Below are 20,606 nucleotides of genomic sequence, written 5' to 3' on the forward strand. Positions count from 1 at the left end.
ATAAAAACTGACAACCCCATACCCTGGTGGCTTTCTTGCCTTCTGACTTGGCCCACGCTCTGCTCTGTCTGTGGAGTGTGTGTTTCTCTCTAAATAAATCCACTTCTTACCTATCACTTTGTCTCTCACTGAATTCTTTCTGCGATGAGACATCAAGAACCTGAGCTTCACTAAATCCTGAAACCAGGTGTGTGATCTCAGTTGGAAGACTGTGGGTTTAGGTTGGGTTCGAGTCCTGCCACGGAGGTTCAAATCCCAATCTGAGGTGCACAGTTTCACAAGTACAGTTGATTTATTGTAACATCTTACAGAAAATTCCGAACGAACTTTTTGGCCAACCCAATACAATGTTGTGTTAGCATCAGGTGTATAGCAAAGTAATTCAGTATGTATATTCTTCTTCAGATTCTTTTCCATTATAGGTTATTACAAGATATTGAATATAGTTCCCTGTGCTATACAGTCGGTCCTTGCTGTTAATCTTTTTTTAATATAAATTCATTTTATTTATTTTTTTATTTTTGGCTGCTTTGGGTCTTCATTGCTGCCCGTGGGCTTGTCTCTAGCTGTGGCAAGCGGGGGCTACTCTTCATTGTGTTGCGCGGGCTTCTCATCGAGGTGGCTTCTCTTGTTGTGGAGCATGGGCTGTAGGTGTGCGGGCTTCAGTAGTTGTGGCACATGGTCTCAGTAGTTATGGCTCGTGGGCTCCAGAGAGCAGGCTCATTAGTTGTGGCACACGGGCTTAGCTGCTCCGCAGCATGTGAGATCTTCCTGGACCAGGGCTCGAACCTGTGTCCCCTGCATTGGCAGGTGGATTCTTAACCACTGTGCCACCAGGGAAGCCCCTATCTATTTTTTATATAGTAGTGTGCATCTGTTAATCCCAAACTCCTAATTTATCCCTCCCCCCACCCCATTTTATGTTCTTAACCTCTATTTTATCCGTAGTTATGTGAAATAAAATTCATATTTTATGGCAAGACAAGACAAATTTAAACATAAATTCTTCTCTGCTCTTTGGCCTCCCTCTCGCCCCACTGTGCATTGTGTATCTTCATTACCCGTGGACCAGACCTCCCCCGTTGGCAGAAACACCTGCTCAGCCATAAAGAGCAACATTCTCCCAGCACCAACAATAAAACTCCTTAAAAAATAACATTCCTCCTTAATCTTGTAAGAGGTCATGTGACCCACCAGGATTATGCTTAGATCTGGATTATGTGAACTGTCAATAATACGTCATTTGACATACAGCCCTCTGTCTCAAAAAACTTATATAACTGTGCCTTGATTTCTAACCGGTGGAAGACTCCTCAGAGCTTTCTGAGATGCTCTTCCCGAGTTATAATCCTCAAATTTGGCTCGAATAAAATTTTCCATTTCTTTCTTAGATTGACTGATTTTTTGTCGACATATATAATACTCACTGACATCCATATTCTTATCACGTTTGAGAAAATAGGCCAAAGTATTAATTTATACATATTCAAGCCACAGAGATACTGCAATGTTATTGTCAGCATTTTAAACAAGCAATTCATTATCTTTGTGTATACTCTTTTCTACAATATGCACTGAGGATAAGACACTTACCCTCTTTAGGCCACTGGTTTTTTTATCTGTGATAAAAGGGAATTTGGCCAGATGATTTCCATGGTGTCTTCCAACTCAAAATTTCAGAGGTTTTAAGTGAAGGGCTGCATAATCTCCTTAAACTCGGCACCCACGTCTTACCCGTGGTTGTGATTCCAGCACTCAGCCGAGGGTTTGGCATTCAGCAGGGACTTGAGAGCACAGCCCAGCTGTGGGGTGTCTGTTCAAACCCAACTCTGCCACATTCTGGCTGGGTAAACCTAGGCCGTTACCTTAGCCCTTCAGAGCCTCAATCTCCTCCTTTGAAAAGTGGGGCTAATAAATGGGATAATGTTGGCAAAGAGCTGAGCACAGAAGCCAACTCACGGTAAACCATCATGGAATGTGGATGACTGTACGAGCCAGTGAATCTGGGATGCTAGACAAATTGCCTAGATTAAACTGTGCACTATTTCTTCAGTATCATGTTCTCCAAAATACTGAGTGATTAACATAACTGTTCCTACTCTCTAGTTCGTAAGTAGATGTAAATTAGTTCCTGGCATTTGTGCCAAAACACCAAATATTACTAAGATGTATGGTTAGTAATTATATATACATTTACAGTAGGAGGCATACACTAAATTTATTTATCTTATTTTTTATGTATAAATAGATACATAAACTGATTATTTCACATTTAAATGAACAACAGGCCAAACATTTGCTGAAACTTTTTTGTGGGCAAGAATTTTGTTTCTAATAAAAAGAATTACTCGATTATCATATTGTTACCTAATTATTCCCAAACAAAACAGTCTGAACTTTTATTGAGTTAAACCAGAGCTCAGGAGTTACATTATCTTTCAAACCAAGTTTCTGACTATCTCAATAAATAAGAGAAGGTGTGACGACAAATGTAATTAACAAATGTGACTTTTTCTGCCAATTTTTTCCCTTAACTGTTTATGCTGTCGGTTTTGCCCATCTGGTTTTCATTTGAGAATAGAAATCACTAATCCCACAAACCATCCACTGATTTCTAATCCTAGAAAAGACTGGTATTACTTAGCAGCATAATATGTTTTTCTTTCCTCCTGTGGAAATAAATGTGCAGCTTCATAGTGGATTAAAAAGACAATTGAGAAATTTCCTATTATAAACATGTATGGTATCTTAATTTCCTAGTATAATAGCAGACAGACGAACATAATTAATTATATTTTAAATGCAAATTGTTGACAACTGTTCATCTGGTTGAAATTATTTAAGCCACATCAACTCTAAAGAAAGTCCTACTTTCTAATTCCTATTTTTTTATAAAAATAATTCCATAGGCTTTTCAATACCCAGCAATCTCTTAAAAATTTCACATGATATTTAAAGCACCATTGCTGCAACCCCCATAGAGACATCTAGGCAAATATAAGTGATTTATATGCAGATTTCAACCTATTTACCGAGCTTAATAGTGAGAGACAAAATATTATATGCAAAATGCATTCATTTAAATTTTTGATCAGATCTTTCTGCTGCTTGATGGAATGAGAAAGTTATATTGGTATAGGAGTAAATACATTTCAGAAAGAAGTCTCATACCACGTTTATCTGTAATGAAAGACCTGGACAACAATGTGGCTAGATGATCCATCAGTTTCACTCGTCTTCTCGATTGACAAGTGTCACGGCAATGTGACTCAATCCTGAGATTTCCAAAGTAAGCACTAAAGTGGCTGAAATTATGACAGCTCTCAAACCAGCAACGCTGTGGGACCCACAGAGATCACCTCATCCATAGGATGCCAGCCACATGTGGTATACAAGATAATCTTAGGAATTACACACACATTGGTTGAAGTTACAGTTATGTTTGTGTATCAATGTGTATTAGAAAAAAACATAACTAGCATATTGAAGCTATGATTTCATAGATGGTATTACTTAGGAAAAGGATCAGTAATTAAGCAAAAAGTGAGTTGATTAAAGAAAAATATTAACAAAATAATAGTGCAGGTGGCATATGGAAATGACAAAAATAGTGATGGCCATATGTAAGGATGGCTAAAATTTAGAAAATACTGACCTACTCCAACCCCTAATTGTATAGGTGAGGAACGTGAGGTCCTGAATAGTTTTAAAGGTTTCCCCAAGATCCTATGGCTTGTCAGAGGCAGTTTGGATTCTACAGTTTACAGCCCCACACTCTATGTATTGCATCTAAGATTGACTATCTTGCCTTTACAACATCTATTTCAGCCTCATGGAGCACACACATCTTTTTCCTGGAAGAATGGGTCAATGAGAAATTCAGATAAATTCTCAAGCTATTTATGTATTTGATGTTGTTCCTTTTTATGGAACAACGGTTGTCCGATGACAACGAGTACCGTTGTCATCGGACCAGAATAAAAAGTGCTAATGAAAGCTGATCTCATTTTCAGCTACATTTTTTTAATTGAATAAATTTGACACGTAACTCTGTCAGTTTAAGGTGTACAGCCTGTTACTTTGATATATTTATATCTTGCCATATAATTGCCATTGTAGCCATATTTACCACGCTATGGAATTATAGTACAATATTATTGTCTACAGTCATCATAGTGTGCATCGGCCCTCTAGGGCTTATTTACTAGTCCTTACAAGTTTTGTACCCTTCAACATCGTCACTCTTATCCCCGCCTTACCCACCAACCCCTGCTGACCATTATACTCTCTGGTTTTTCTACAGGTTTAACTTTTTTAGATTCCACATATAAATGATATCATTTAGTACTTGTCTTTCTCTGACTTATCTCACTTCTCACGGTGAGCTACATTTAAACAGAGTAGTATTGATTAGGTCTGTGTTGTTAGTTATGAGTATAGATGTGGACTATAAGAATGGTAAGTTTATAATCCTCTATACATTTTGTTAAACTAACTTGTGAGCCTTCTTACTAAATTCAGCTGTGCTTAAAATTTCACTTTTATCCAACACACGAAGGCCTTTGGACATTTTTGCTTTGTATGTGAAGGATATTCTAAGATATAGATTCTACAGTGTCCTGAAAATGAGGTGGGTGGAAGTGGGAGGAGTCCATATAAATGTCACTGTGCTCCAAGTGATGTGCTGGAGCCATTTTCTACCAGACCATGAGCATCACTCCCCACCCGCCTCCAGCGTTCAGAGATGTCACATTGGTAGCTTGAAATCATTGACCACAGTGGGAGTATTTACACCACAGTAGTTGGCAAATGCTACAAATCAGTGTTTCTTCGTTGAGAGAGTTGACTGTCAAACATTTACAAGGAAACCACTTTTTTGAGGGTGAGTGGAAGGCAGCCCCTTTTAAAATGAGGCTTGGTGGTCTCTCCTTTCAGCGGTGGTGTGAGAGCAGAGTACGAACTGCAAACTGTGGCGGCCAGAATCCTGGCAGGACAGGCATTTAGAAAGTTTCTTCTCCTCTTTGACTGAGTACTAGTTGAAAGAAGTGCAGCCAAAACTGTAACCAAAGGAGGTATTACGCTTCCAGAAAAATCACAAGGAACAGTATTGCAAGCAACGGTAGTAGCTGTTGGATCAGGCTCTAAAGGAAAGGGTACAGAGATTCAACCAGTTAGTGTGAAAGTGGGAGATAAAGTTCTCCCAGAATATGGAGGCACCAAAGTAGTTCTAGACAACAAGGATTATTTCTTATTTGGAGATGGTGACATTCTTGGAAATATGTCGACTGAAATATGTCACTATTGAAATGGCATCACGTGAAGCTGCCCATTCCACTGAAGCTCTGAAATCTTTCATCATGTAAATAATGTTCACATTTCTCTGTGTAAAATAAACTAATGATATCCAAACTAATGACATCCAGTGTCTCTAAAATTTAGTTTCAATGTATTGATATAAACGTTTCCAAATAAACGTATATAAGTGAAAAACAAAAATGAGGCTTGGGTGCTTTAAGAAATGATACGCAAATTAACTTTTGCACCTGTTAGGGAGTAACAGAGGCAGCACCACCCCTGCTCTAGGCAGCAGGTGAATGGAGGATGCAGAGAGACTCTGACCGTGTTTGCTTTGCTTTCGGGGGACTATGGTATAATTTGAGCCCTGAGGACAAAAACACAGGTCCAAATAATCAGAAATGGCTTTTCTCATTATTCTGCTGACCAGAAAGACCCTGCCTAAGGCTCTTTGGAAAGTAAACATGACAGGTAATGCCTTCTTCAGAAAAATATTTCTACATAAAAATCTTCATGGGGTTTCCCTGGTGGCGCAGTGGTTGAGAGTCCGCCTGCCGATGTAGGGGACGCGGGTTCGTGCCCCGGTCCGGGAAGATCCCACATGCCGTGGAGCGGCTGGGCCCGTGAGCCATGGCCGCTGAGCCTGTGCGTCCAGAGCCTGTGCTCCGCAACGGGAGAGGCCACAACAGCGAGTGGCCCGCGTACTGCAAAAAAAAAAAAAAAAAAAAAGAATCCTCATGAATGGGCTAGATGTGTGCCATCCCATAGAACTTTCTGCAGTGATGGAAATGTCCTGTATCCATGCTGTCCAGCAAGGTAGCCACTACATGCAGCTTATTTAACCCTTGAAACGTGGCTAGTCTGAATTGAGACATGCTGTAAGGGTAAAATACACACTGGATTTCCAAGACTTAGAATGAAAAAAAGAATGTAAAATACCACATTAAAATGTTTATATTGATTACACGTGGAAATGACAATCTTTGGGATAGATTATTAAATATTACATACTATTATTAAAATTAATTTCACCTGTTTCTTTTTACTGTTTTAACGCGGCTACTAGAAAATTTTAAGTTTAAATGTAATATTTAAATTAATGCACACATTATATTTTTATTGAACACCACTGAGCTAGATCATGAAGTTCTGAGTCAGGGGCTATGGAAGACAGAAGGGTATAGACAATCAAAAAGGAGGGGCAAGGAAAAACAAAGCTAAATTGTGCACACCTCAGCAGACAGATTTTGTAATGCAACTTCCCCTTCCACACGGAGTGTTAGAATGTTGGGAAAATGCATCACGGGTTGCCTGTATTGGTCTAGGAGGAGAGGGAGACACACCCAAATATTTAAAACCATGAGCAGTACATCTGAGTGTCACGCATAACCTATATTCCCCTTAACCCTCCTTCCTTTGGTGGATGGGATTAGGACATGGTTTGAGAAGTTTCTACAGAATTCTGTGAGAAACTAGGCTCAAATTTTCAGTCCTGCTTCCAGTAGATGTGTCCTATTTCCAGCCCCAGTCTGAAAGAAAACATTGTCGTGTTTGTTTGAGAATTTACGTCAGATCATCACCTACCTTGAAATCCAGAACCTCTCTTTTAGATGGGGAACCATAAGGCGTAGACTAAGGTGTAAGCACCCTCAGTAAATCAGGAGGGCTGAGGCCATATAGGACTCAGGTTTCATTATTTTAATCTCAGGTCTTCCCTTTCTCAAGAAGATTTAAGAAACACAGCACAGTCATTCCAATACACTTGATGTCCAAGACCTACTTTTTGTTCTGTTTTTTAGAAGTAGGGGTGGCTTCTGAATCTGTCATCAAAAGCATCTCATGGAGGGCAAATGCTGCAGCCAGCAGAAAAAAGTTTAATTTCAACATATACAAAAAAGGAAAGATGGGGAAGGGAAATTTTTTTCCTACTGCATAGAAATCCAAACTTTCAAGCCTTCAGCCATAAAGGATGTGCACCTTAGTGAGACAGAAGTCATGTTCTAATCAGGAAACTTTGATCAAGTAGAAGTTAAATAACTTCCCACCTGCAAAACCATGAAGAAGGAAGCACAACAGGAAGCCCTGAGCGGTAGCGAGGCTGGTACACAAATCCTGACTGTCTCTGCACGCGCCTTCTGGGACTTTAACATTCACCCAGAGAGTGGGAACTATAAAAATAGACGACATGTTTCTGAAGAAGTGAAAGACTTATTGCATAATGGTGGCAAACTCTGTCTGCTAGAACAGAACGACTCTGCATGCAAACAGAAAACTAAAAAATAGCTACCACTCTAGACAAATGTATTTTTGAAATATTCAGCCTCCAGAAAAATGTACGGCTGCATTAGCAGAGTGAAAGCCTCGCCACCTGATATTGGGAAAATGGAGTCACCTTCCCTAGTCCACACATCTGGCCCATAAATCTGGCTAATCCATGTTGACCCCTCCCGAACTGTAAGTCTCAGAGTTATTTCTCTCCTCTTTCCTTCCTTTTCTCTGTAAGACTTGTACATCATTAGAAAGGAAATAATTTGTGAACAGAAAATATCGATTTTGGCGGAAGCCCTGTAAGGCAGAGATCTACCGTTTCCTTCATTTTCATCGTGGGGAACGAGAGGAACGAGGGAAACATCCAGACGCAGACACAGCTGTCAGCTTGAAGAGGCATCTCCTCTGGTGTCTCCTTTGCTCTCTGCCCTCCCTTTTCCGTGTCCCCTCCAGAGTTTCATGCCGACTGCATGAGTCTCTGCCCAACCCCTTCTTCCTTGATGACTACCCATCTGCTGATTCACCGACCCTTACAACAAATATTTATTAAGCAACTAATATGTGCAAAGCCTGGATTAGATGCTTAGAGAGGGGGCTTTGGGGAGGGAGAGAGAGATGCAAAGACAATTAAGATATAATAACTTTCTTAAAGGAATTTAAAATCCAGGGGAGATAAATATGAAGATTGTAATAAAATACCAAGTATATCACGTGCTGTGATTGTGTGGCAGGAAACCTGATAATGCCCTAGGATAGGGCTTGTCTCAGAGTGCCTGGAAGTCCCATGGGATGCAGGTGGAAGTCTAAATGCCCAATGAATTGAGAGGCCCTTTGGGAAAAAGTAAAGGGGAGAGAGATTAGAGGTGCATAAGATGGCTGCAAATTCAGTGCTTCCGGGTCAGAGTAATGAGACACACTCAGTGTAACAGGGCTGTCAGCTGCATCCCTGAGTCTTACAGGGTGAGGCCCAAGTGGACAGAATCCTTCTATCAGTTACATGCCCATGGGGGTATCTATGGCCCACGGTTACATTGTGTCCTCGCTGATAGACCAACTTCATCTCCCTCTGGAGTTATTGTTTGAGCCCATACAGACATGGCACTGACACACAGTTCTAAGCAGCTGGTCAGTCCAGCCAGGAGCTGCACCAAAGAAGATGTGTAAGAGGACAACATGAATCTGCCATTGTGACTGTCAGCAGCAACCTGGTGGCCTCAGAAGATAGTTCCTTTGAAAGGCTTCTCTTTGGCAGGCGTCAGCAATTGTGCCTTCATAGCATCACAGATGGCAGAACAGGAAGGGAGAAAATAAGAGACCCTGGAGGGCAAGGCTAACTGCCGATGAACAAAACTCAGGTGCCCCATGGAGCCTGTGTTCTTTACAACCTGAATGTTTATTGGGCATCACCCATGTGCCTAGCATTGGATTAGACCCTAGGGCCACAAGGACCAACCAGTCAGACACTAGCCCCTGCCCCAAATGGCTGATGGTCTGCTGGGGGCAAACAAGTAGTAACTCATACTTGCATAAATGATTATTTCATTGGGTAAGTGCTCTGAAGGAAAAGCATCAAATTGGGAAAGTATAAAGAAGTTAGGGGCAAGGTCATCTGAGGGGTTATAAACGCTTCCTTGAGGCAAGGAGTAGTTGGGCAAAGGGAGTTGGATGGAGAAGTTCCTACAGTTGCAGGCAGGGACAGGACTGGAAAAAAGCTGGTTGTGACTGGTGTTATGGCTCTGTTATTCTGCCAAGTCTGGGTACCCTGGAAAAACAGGGTACAAAACCTATAAAAAGGGACTGTGGGGACGCACGGGCAATTGACTTGCAGCAGCTGAGAAGCCTTCTTAGAAAAGGTGGCCTTTTAGTTGAGCTTTGAAATATGAGTAGGGTTTTGACAGGTGGAGGATGGAGGCAAATGGCATTCCAGAAAAAGGAAGAAACAGTAAAAGCAAACACTAAGCATGAAGGGAAGAGATGAGCAACTGTATATCTATACCTATATGATATATATCTACACACACATCCCAATATCATGAGGTAGTTGTTATTTCTGTTTTGCAGGTAAGAAATGCAAGGTCTAAAAGATACAAAGGTTGGAAAGACTTGCCCAAGGTCATCAGAGTCTTAGGTGATAGAGCCCACATTTAAACCCCCGTCTAAATCTGCCCCATGTTGCCTTCCTGAAAGCTCATGGCACATAATAAGCCCTCACTAAGTGGCTATCATTATAGATACAAATGTGACAGCAAAAATGATCACGTGATGCGCCCAAGGGCAGTTGGATGAAGAGGGGGGTAACGGGAATTGGGATGGAATAGCAGGAGGAGTCAAGCTTTGAACGTCTGTTAATGTAGCCCATGTGCAGTAGGTATAAAATGATCAAACAGCAAAGTCTCAGCCAAATCCATTATCCCAGGATCCTGTAAGGCAGAACCTGCTGTTTCAGTGCCTCCTGGGGTTTGTCCAGAGTCAAGAACAAAAAACAACAAAAAAAAAATAGGAGCAGATTATAGAGATATATTAATGGTAGTTGATGAATCCTCTGTAGTTGAGGCAGAAAGCCTGAATTTTAAGGACAGAGGTCTGAGAAACTGCAGACAGAAGAGTTTGAACACTGTCACCAAACTGGTGCATTTCAGCAAGGGGGTGACAAATCTCATGGCGACACAGATAGGTTTCCAGAAGTGAACTGCAGACAATGATGAGCGGCAGGGAGCAATGACCATGTACACAGAGGATGCTGGCTGAGGAGAGGTGGTAGTTAATGCCATGGTCGCATTTTAGAACACCGGAGGTCATGTTAGTAATACGCTTTGTTTCAATGGATGCTTGTCAATCTACGGTTCAGTAATTTCATTTAGAGGTCAGCCACAGTATTTGCTTAGGAATTTCTCAAAAATCCCTTTTGATAGTCACTCTGATTTTATGAACTCTTTCAGGTTTTTAAAGAAAGGATATCTAATCAACCAGTATGGTCTCAGTGCTCTTGTCCTGGTTAAAATGCTTTCGATATTTGCTTCTTAAGTGGGAGAGTTGGGGTGAGGTGAGGACAGGGCAGGGGACCTTCCTGTTTGGATAAGGCGGATAAACATCTTTTACAATAAGGAATTTGATATTTATTCCATAGTAGATAGAGTCATCAAAAGCACTTGAGTTGGGGCTATGACAATCAGCTCTGTATTTTAGGAGGAAAATCCCAATAGCAGTGTGAAGGATGGATTAGGCCTTTCATGCACTTTTCTTTTTTTTTTCATATACTTTATTTTATCAAAACTTAACTGCTCCCCTTTAATCAGTACAAGGGTGATATGTATTACAATGAGTATCTTAGTGCCTTACTCCTATTAGCTAATAAAAGTTAATGTAATTGAACTTCAGTTGAATTGAATAGTTCCTAGAAATGTAACGACAACCCTTCTAAACACTGGCTTTTTTTTTTAAACATTTTTATTGGAGTATGATTGCTTTACAATGGTGTGTTAGTTTCTGCTTTATAATAAAGTGAATCAGTTATACATGTACATATATCCCCATATCTCTTCCCTCTTGCGTCTCCCTCCCTCCCACCCTCCCTATCTCACCCTTCTAGCGGGTCACAAAGCACCGAGCTGATCTCCCTGTGCTATGCGACTGATTCCCACTAGCTATCTATTTTACATTTGGTAGTGTATATATGTCCATATATACACTACCACTCTCTCACTTTGTCCCAGCTTACCCTTCCCCCTCCCCATGTCCTCAAGTCCATTCTCTAGTAGGTCTGCGTCTTTATTCCCGTCTTGCTCCTAGGTTCTTCATGACCTTTTTTTTTTAGATTCCATATATATGTGTTAGCATATGCTATTTGTTTTTCTCTTTCTGACTTACTTCACTCTGTATGACAGACTCTAGGTCCATCCACCTCACTACAAATAACTCAATTTCGTTTCTTTTATGGCTGAGTAATATTCCATTGTATATATATGTCACATCTTCTTTATCCATTTATCTGTCGATGGACACTTAGGTTGCTTCCATGTCCTGGCTATTGTAAATAGATCTGCAATGAACATTGTGGTACATGACTCTTTTTGAATTATGGTTTTCTCAGGGTATATGCCCAGTAGTGGGATTGCTGGGTCATATGGTAGTTCTATTTTTAGCTCTTTAAGGAACCTCCATACTGTTCTCCATAGTGGCTGTATCAATTTACTTTCCCACCAACAGTGTATGAGGGTTCCCTTTTCTCCACACCCTCTCCAGCACTGAGACAAAAGACCTGTATGCAGAAAATTATAAGACACTGATGAAAGAAATTAAAGATGATACAAATAGATGGAGAGATATACCATGTTCTCAGATTGGAAGAATCAACATTGTGAAAATGAATATACTACCCAAAGCAATCTACAGATTCAATGCAATCCGTATCAAACTACCACTGGCATTTTTCACAGAACTAGAACAAAAAATTTCACAATTTATATGGAAACACGAAAGACCCCGAATAGCCAAAGCAATCTTGAGAAAGAAAAACAGAGCTGGAGGAATCAGGTTCCCAGACTTCAGACTATACTACAAAGCTATAGTAATCAAGACAGTATGGTACTGGAACAAAAACAGAAATACAGATCAATGGAACAGGATAGAAAGCCCAGAGATAAACCCACGCACACATGGCCACCTTATCTTTGATAAAGGAGGCAAGAATATACAATGGAGAAAAGACAGCCTCTTCAAAAAGTGGTGCTGGGAAAACTGGACAGCTACATGCAAAAGAATGAAATTAAAACACTCCCAACACTATACACAAAAATAAACTCAAAATGGATTAAAGACCTAAATGTAAGGCCAGACACTATCAAACTCTTAGAGGAAAACATAGGCAGGACACTCCATGACATAAATCACAGCAAGGTCCTTTCTGACCCACCTCCTAGAGAAATGGAAATAAAACCAAAAATAAACAAATGGGACATAATGAAACTTCAAAGCTTTTGCACAGCAAAGGAAACCATAAACAAGACCAAAAGACAACCTGCAGAATGGGAGAAAATATTTGCAAATGAAGTAACTGACAAAGGATTAGTCTCCAAAATTTACAAGCAGCTCAATATCAAAAAACAAACAAACAGCCCAATCCAAAAATGGGCAGAAGACCTAAACAGACATTTCTCCAAAGAAGGTATACAGATTGCCAACAAACACATGAAAGAATGCTCAACATCATTAATCATTAGAGAAATGCAAATCAAAACTACAATGCGACATCATCTCACACCGGTCAGAATGGCCATCATCAAAAAACTGACTTTCTTATGAAGGGTATTTTAAGTTCTAGAAGAGGAGGCAGTAGAGCAAACATTTTGGAGAAGTACCACCAAGCATAGCACCTTTGCCCTTGCCATCCCAGTCTTCTCCACTGCTACAGGTCACTCGGAAGTATCTGCTGCAATGTGGGATAATGCACTCATTTGAATATTTACATTTGAAAATAACAGAAATAGATTTTTTGTAGAACTTTTTTTTCTGCAGTAAATTTCTGGAAAACACAGCTTTTGCTGTGTTTAAATCAAATTGTTATGACTGTGCTTAAATGTGGCTCTCAGCTCTTCCACATTACACAGTTTTCCTCATTTCCTGGGACTGTGGTTACTGAGAACTGACATACTTTGGGCAAGAATCTGTATAACAGATCTGTCAGCAGAGGCTGAAAAATAAATTTCATTTCAGACTGCTCTGTGTTTAAATTGTTTGAATGAGTATTGGTCCTCTTATTTCTTACTTTCTGAAACCTGCTTACCACCTGCACCTTTTTCTTTTCCTTCTTTGGATATTCATTCATTCATTCATTCCCTCATTCATTCATTTGTTCCCTTAACAAATATTGGTTGAGGTGTACTTGTGCTGGGTACTGCTCTGGGGATAGAGATAAGAAAGGTCCAGTTCTCGTCACTGAGAACAGTGTGGTTTACTGGGGGGAGATGATGTGATGGAGGTTGGAAGGGGCTCCAGACGTTCAGAGGAGCCATGTCTAACACACATTGCAGAGTCAGGGAGCAGTTCTCAGAGGACCTGGCCCTTGAGCTGGGTCTTCTGGATGAGTAGATGCTAATAACATCGGGAAGAAGAAGGAATTCTAGCCAGAGGCAAAGAGGTGTGTTTCCTTTTGTCACTTTCAAACTCTTATTCCTACATCCATTCTCTTTACCTTTTTAAAATTAATCATCCAAAGTGGATAAAGATGGAGAGGAAAACCCTAGAAAGTAGCAAAAGAAAAATATTTTTGAAAATACTTTTATCCAATGTCAAAAATACGCAATTCTGTGTGTTCATAAAGAAGTAAGGAGGCCTCCCTGGTGGTGCAGTGGTTAAGAATCCGCCTGCCAGTGCAGGGGACACGGGTTCGAGCCATGGTCCGGGAAGATCCCACATGCCACGGAGCAACTAAGCCAGTGCGCCACAACTACTGAGCCTGTGCTCTAGAGCCCGCAAGCCACAACTACTGAAGCCTGTGCGCCTAGAGCCCGTGCTCCGCAACGAGAAGCCACCGCAATGAGAAGCCCACGCACGGCAAAGAAGAGTAGCCCCCACTCACCACAACTAGAGAAAGCCTGTGCACAACAACGAAGACCCAATGTAGTCAAAAAAAAAATTAAAAGTTAAAAAAAAAAAAAAAGAAACACCAGCTAATGGGCATGGGTAATTATTTGTAAATGCTTAAAAAAAAAAAGACTGTTGTGATGCTTTTCACCATCAGTTTATACTAAAATATTCATAGCCCATATTGATTTTTCTTCCCCCAAAGACATCTCAGTTTTCAACAAGCCTTTCGGCCTGCCTCTTCCCATACACTCTTCTCCTTTCTTTCTCTGCTATCTCTAGCCTGTGGCTACCTTCCAAGGCAGTCCGTTTCCTAAACATGTATACTTTTAAAGAAATTTTAGCGATGATATCTGGTTTGAGATATTTTATTGCTCATTTGTTCTTTGAGGTTGTGTTGAGATGTTCAGGGAGAAACAGGTAACATTAGGTATCTCCGTATATGGATAGACTCGAACCTGCGCATTGAAGATGAACTAACAGGGCCAAAGTTTCAGCTAGAATTAGGGAGAAAAGCAGGGGAATTAGGGGATCTTCTTAGAGTAGCCACAGCAAAAGCACCAAGATACAAAGGTTGTCTTCCATGCAGTCTCACTTCCTTATTTGGTGCCGTTCTGTCTCTCTGGGTTGGGCATCCTTGTTCCCCAACCCTAAAGATCTATTTTAGGGGATTAATTTTGTTTCCTGACATGTCAGGTTGGAAATCATTCCTGATAGGGTTGTAGTGAAACAAACAAAGAAACAAACTATAATAACAATAAAAAAACCCAAAACAATAGCCACCAAAAAAAAAGTCTCCTAAAGGTGTTTACAATGTGATTCACTTATTCCCTTAACAAACGGTGGCTGGGAGCCTACGTGTGCCAGACACAGTGTTAATGAATGGAGATGAAACGATGAATATTCAGAATGCAGTATGTTAAATGCTAAGATAGATGTATGCACGAGGTGCTTGAAAGCTCAGAAAAAATCAAGCATAGTGGGCCAAGCTCTGCATGCATGATTTCAGTGCCTTCTCTCTACAATCTTGAGAGGTACATACTTTCATTACTCCGATCATGCACATGAGGAAATGGAGGTTAGGAAGGATACATAATTTACCCAAGGCCGCACGGTGAGTACGTGGAAGAACCTGGAGTTGACTGACTCCAACCCCGTGCATCATGTTTTAGCCAGGCTGCTTCCCAGAAGAAGACACGCTCAGACTCAGTTTAGAAAGAAAAGGATTAAAAGCACCCCAGGCAAAGAGAACACATTCAAGGGTTCAGAGGCAAGAGTCATGGCGTGTGCAAGGAATCCCATGTGGATCATTGTGGCTGAGAGTGATCTAGTTAAAAGACCACTGGGCCAAGGGCAAACCTGGGGAATCCCAACATTTTAGGTGAAAGGGGGAGAAACCCGAGAAAGAGTAAACCATAAGAAAGGAATGCCACTGAAGCCAAAGAATAAGAAACCTTCATGCAGGAAGGAGAGATGCAGAAGAATGAACGAAAATGAAGAATGAAAGCCCCAGGGAGTGAAGGGTGGGATTTCGGGCACCTGAATCCCAGGGGATGGGAGAGATGATTTAGAGGCCCTTCCTTAAATACATAAATGAAAATATACTGCATAGGTGGTCACCTATCTCCTCCCACGTTGACCACTGACAAGGCCTGCTGATGGGTGGACCGATGGATGGAATCACAAAATTTTAGAGAACAACAATGAGATGATTTAATTTAATCATCTAGTTTTCCACAAGAGGAAATGGAGACTCAGAACTCTGCAGTGATTTTTTTTCCTGACGTCGCATAGCTAATTAGGGATAGAGCTGTGATTAGAATTCAGATCACCTGACTCTCTATCTCAAAGGGAAATTTTTCAGACATGTATTCTTTGCAAAGGACGTGAATAGACAATCCACAAACGGCCAACAAACATGAAAAAATTTGTTCAGCTTCACTTGTAATCAAAGAATCCTCAACAGTACAGGGGAGCAGGCACACTCACATATTGCTGGTAGAAATCTAGATTGTAATAATTTTGGGGGGAAGCTATTCTGGCAATATGGAAGGGGCCATATAGTGCAGTGATTAAGAATATTGGGCTCAAAATCAGACAGACTTGGGCCCAAACACCAGGTCTGCCAACCACTGTCATGTAGTAACCATTTTCTGGGCACAGGCCTCAGTTTCTCCTGAAAAAGAAATGTGGATATTAATAGTACTTATCTCATGAATTTGTTGTGAGGATTAAATGAGAATATGTTGATAGCATACTCCCCAGCATATGGAGTCCAATAGAATGTATATTCGTGATCCTTACAACAAAGAGTTCTACAAATATATTCCTTGGACCAGCAATTTCATAGCTAGGCATTTATCTTACAAAAATAATCAGAACTGGGCATTAAGATTTATGTACATGGATATTCATCACAACATCATTTATAATAGTGAAAAATTGGAAACACAAATGTCCAACAATAGAGTGGGTAAATTAATGATGGTTCATGTGGTTGACGGAATACCACGAGGCCATTAAGTATCAGACTGCAAAAGAACACTTCATCACTGGAGGAAACATCCATACTAAGTGACAAAAGCAGGTTACACAACAATGTATACGCATAACACCGATTGTGTAATAAACCATACGCACATATGTGCATTCTATACATATAGAAAGTACTGGATGGCAATTCGGTGAGAAAGGAAGGATCCCCACCTCCATAAATCCATGCTGGTCATACAAGTGCATGTCTGTGTGAGACGCCTGTCCCCCAAATTGAGGAAAACCTAGTTTTAGTGGACTGTGTTGTAAACTCTGTAACAAGACTAAGATAGAAGAAAAAATGAAAATAAGTTCCTTTCTCCGATACTATCAAAATGACATAAATATTTGAGTTTAACGAGCATTCTCAACCTTCCAGATTTGAAAAGGCTTGGAAGGAAATTATATTTTACAGTTGTAAACTGATTTCAGCATGCTGGGATGTCCACATTTAACTTCTATTAATGCTTTTCAATGCCAGCATGAAAACATATACCTTAGACAATCTTCCTCAGTGCTATTTCTTACAGGGAGGTAATTAGACTAAATAAAATAAAGTAGTAAACAAAACAGGCAAACCCTCTCTGGACAAACACTGAAAAAGGATGTTAGAGTTGATTTGTTTACTACTTTCTTCTATCGATAAATCCTAGGAAACCTACAGAGGTTTCAGTAAACCTCAGGTTTTCAGTAAACCTCAGGTTCAAAAAACCTCTGTAAAAAAAATGAGAACAGTAAAGAACCCAAAGGAATGAGCGATCTTTTTTCCTACACCTATGATTCCAAGTGGTTCACTGTAATAAGCTTGGAAAAGACTACAGTACGCATTCTTAGCTGTAAAGCACTTATCTGCTCCTTCAAGTTGCACATTATTTGTGGAAGGTTTGGAACATAACACACCAAATAGGTTCTACAAAGACTCCATCATTATTGGTTTTGTGCTTCAATTTATAATGGAATTAAGTTATAAATGTGCTTCTAATAATGTACTCTTGGACAAGTCACGTAGCCCATCAAAGCCTCCATAACCTCATTTGTAAATAGTTATAGGATTGAACAGAATGATTTCTAAGATTCCCTCTAGCTCTGAAATTATACAGCAAGCTATTAACTTATAAATTAAAAAATTTGTCAATCTTTTAGGTCAGAGGTTGGCAAACTATAGCCCATGGGTCCAATCTGGTAGGCTGCCTACTTTTTAAAATAAAGTTTTACTGGAACACAGCCACACCTGTTCATTTGCACATTGTCTATGCTTTGCTCTTGTGCTACAGTGGCGGAGGTGGGTAGTTGCAGGGCTCACGAAGCCTAAGATATTTACCACTGGCCCTTTACAGAAAGTTTGCCAACCCCTCTCTTGGGTTCAGTTTACAGATCTTATTATTCTTTACATAAAGTTAGCAAATCTTGACAATCACTTTTAAGGAGACTTTTATAAATTCAGTTAAAATGCCATCAAACATTTTTAACTACAGGTATACGCTTGATGTATTAGATTGCCTTTTAATGTAACTCAGGTGTCTATCTTAACAACTTTCCAAGTGTTTGTATTATTCTTGTAAATCTAGTAAACCATGTTGAATCTTGTAAATATAACCATATATTCATATTATTTTTATATAACTTATAACCATTACTACAATCCTACAACTATTACATTCCCTTGAATGTTTCAATACTTTGTATAAATGTGGAAAAGTTTCAGTGAGAAGTCAGACGCCTAAATTAATTATAATTTCTATTTAAGATAACAAGACTGACCTATTTAACCAAGAGGTTAAATTCTCTTAAAAATTAACAGATACGAACAGATTCCTTCTTGAAATAAAATATAAATATTAAAGGTTGGATCCTCTTACATGTTTCTATGCTTAATTCTAAATCATCTCAGAGTTAAAATATGGCAACCCATTAAGGAAATAATTATATCATCATTAAAAATAGTTTGGGGGCCTCCCTTCTCAATGATGGATATTGCAGTAATAGCAGTGGAGATAACGGACTGGACATTTCTTGGCAACAGTGATGGGACTTGCTGAGCTCCATTTATGAGCCATGACAAGGGCACCATACATTACAGTAGGGGTGGTCACAACAGTCTATATTAGTTTGCTACGGCTGCCATAACCAAATACCACAAACTGGGTGACTTGAACAACAGAAATTAATTGTCTCTCAGTTTTGGAGGCTAGAAATCCAAAATCAAGGTGTCAGCAGGCAGGGTTGGCTCCTTCTGAGGGCTGTAACGAAAGGATCTGTTCCAGGACTGTCCTCTAGCTTCTGGTGGTTGCTGGAAATCTTTGTTATTCCTTGGCTTGTGGAAGCATAACCCTGATCTCTGCCTTCAGCTTCGTATGACATTCTCCATGTGTGTATGTATGTCTTTGTGTTCAAATTTCTCCTTTTCTATAAGGACTTCAGTCATATTGCATTAGTGCCTACTCTAATGACCTCATCTTAAGTTAACCAACTAGATCTGCAACAACCCTATTTCCAAATAAGGTCACATTCTGAGGTAGTGAGGGTTAGGACTTCAACATATGAATTGTGTGGGGGACAGAATTCAATCCACGGACAGAGTCCACGTCCATAGGCTTGACAGCAGAGACTGGAAGGCTAAAACTATCTTTCCTGAATTCTCTTGACATTGGGATGGTGGCTCTAACGTAGGTTCAGTACTCAAGTAAAATGTGGAAGACAAAAATGGGGCAGAGGTCCTGCTTCTGCTGTTTCTTCTGGAAAGCATGGGCATGGAGGCATTTTGTTTTTCTGTGAGAGTTTTCAGCGGACCCCGATGGTTTGGAGCTGTGTCTAATGAAAGATTCTTGACTGTGGTCACTCCCTGAATATGGTAGCCTTCCAGACCATGGCCATAACAGATGAGTCTGAAGGAAGCAATCTACACTGTATTAAGGTGACTGATCCATTTACCAAGTAAGCTGTAGGGCAGTCAGTTTTGAGTGGGAGAGAGAGAGAGCAAGAGAAAATCCTCAAGCTGATCCAAAGCAGGCAGTTCTGCAATTTGGTTCTTATGATCCAGAGTATCCGATGGTGGGCGCAGCATCTATGACAGGTCAGAGTGCTCTCTGGAGCCTGTGATGAGCCCCAGTGGGAGGGCCCCAGCATAGGATTTTGATATTTTGAAACTAAAGCCGCATCTTCTTTGCAAAGAACTATTAAGAAACAGCTCTCGGTTTGCTGAATGCTTGACAATGGAAAACCAAGTGATCTTGTGACCTGTCTTCCCATCATGAAGTGGGTGCTGCATGGATCCACTCACCCACAAAGCTGGTGGAAGTGGAAGTGGTCTGTGGGATACTGAGCCTGTGCAGGTTCAGATGGTCCAAGGAGCTCGAGTGGTTCGCTCACACTCCCACAGCGCCTGTTCTTGCTGCTTGTCTCCTTCAATCCACACATAAACCCTCATGAGGAGCTCCCTACGAAAAGACTTTTTTTAAAGGTAAAGAGAGAAAAAACCTGAACCTGGCTCATGGATGGTTCCGGCTAACATGCAAGCCTCACTGTTAAGGGACTGTGCCAGCATTACAGACTCAGAGGTGGGGAACAGCAATCTTCCCAGTGGTTAGAACTTTAAATGATTCATCCGGTTGTTCAGTTTGTACAGAAAGAGAGATGATCAAAAGCATGGGTTTATTTAGGGACTTGGAAATAAAAAGAGGTGACTGGTGACATGGTGGTCTGGGGAATAGGGATGTGTACAGCCCTCCTGGAATAAACCCGGAGTGTGATGCGTCCCACAGGTTTGCTTGCCAAAGGGCAGCACGGCATTTGGGAGGGAGGCATGAACGCAAATGATAAGGCAGATAAGATGCCTTGTTCAATGCCTGTGAGTCAGCTGCTTCCTCAACCGCCCCAGACTGCCCAGAAAGCAGCCAAAGAGCAAGGATGGGGGTCACACCTAGGCTCAG

General features: G+C 40.6%; 1 protein-coding gene and 1 pseudogene across 1 annotated transcript in view; one reads left to right on the top strand and one right to left on the bottom strand.

Moving 5' to 3' along the window:
• The window catches only part of LOC111175901 (10 kDa heat shock protein, mitochondrial pseudogene), a 42,417-nt pseudogene extending 37,054 nt beyond the window's left edge, over positions 1-5,363 (top strand).
• The window catches only part of EFCAB11 (EF-hand calcium binding domain 11), a 247,618-nt gene continuing 227,012 nt past the window's right edge, over positions 1-20,606 (bottom strand). The window contains exon 8 of the transcript XR_016392249.1: positions 1-20,606. This exon is cut by the window's right edge and continues 9,398 nt beyond it. The gene's annotated coding sequence lies outside the window, so the exon portion shown is untranslated.

Source organism: Delphinapterus leucas, chromosome 2 (assembly GCF_059928025.1).
Source record: "Delphinapterus leucas isolate spDelLeu-1000000601 "Yukka" chromosome 2, BTC_Dleu_Yukka2, whole genome shotgun sequence".
In the NCBI taxonomy this organism is placed as follows: Eukaryota; Metazoa; Chordata; class Mammalia; order Artiodactyla; family Monodontidae; genus Delphinapterus; species Delphinapterus leucas.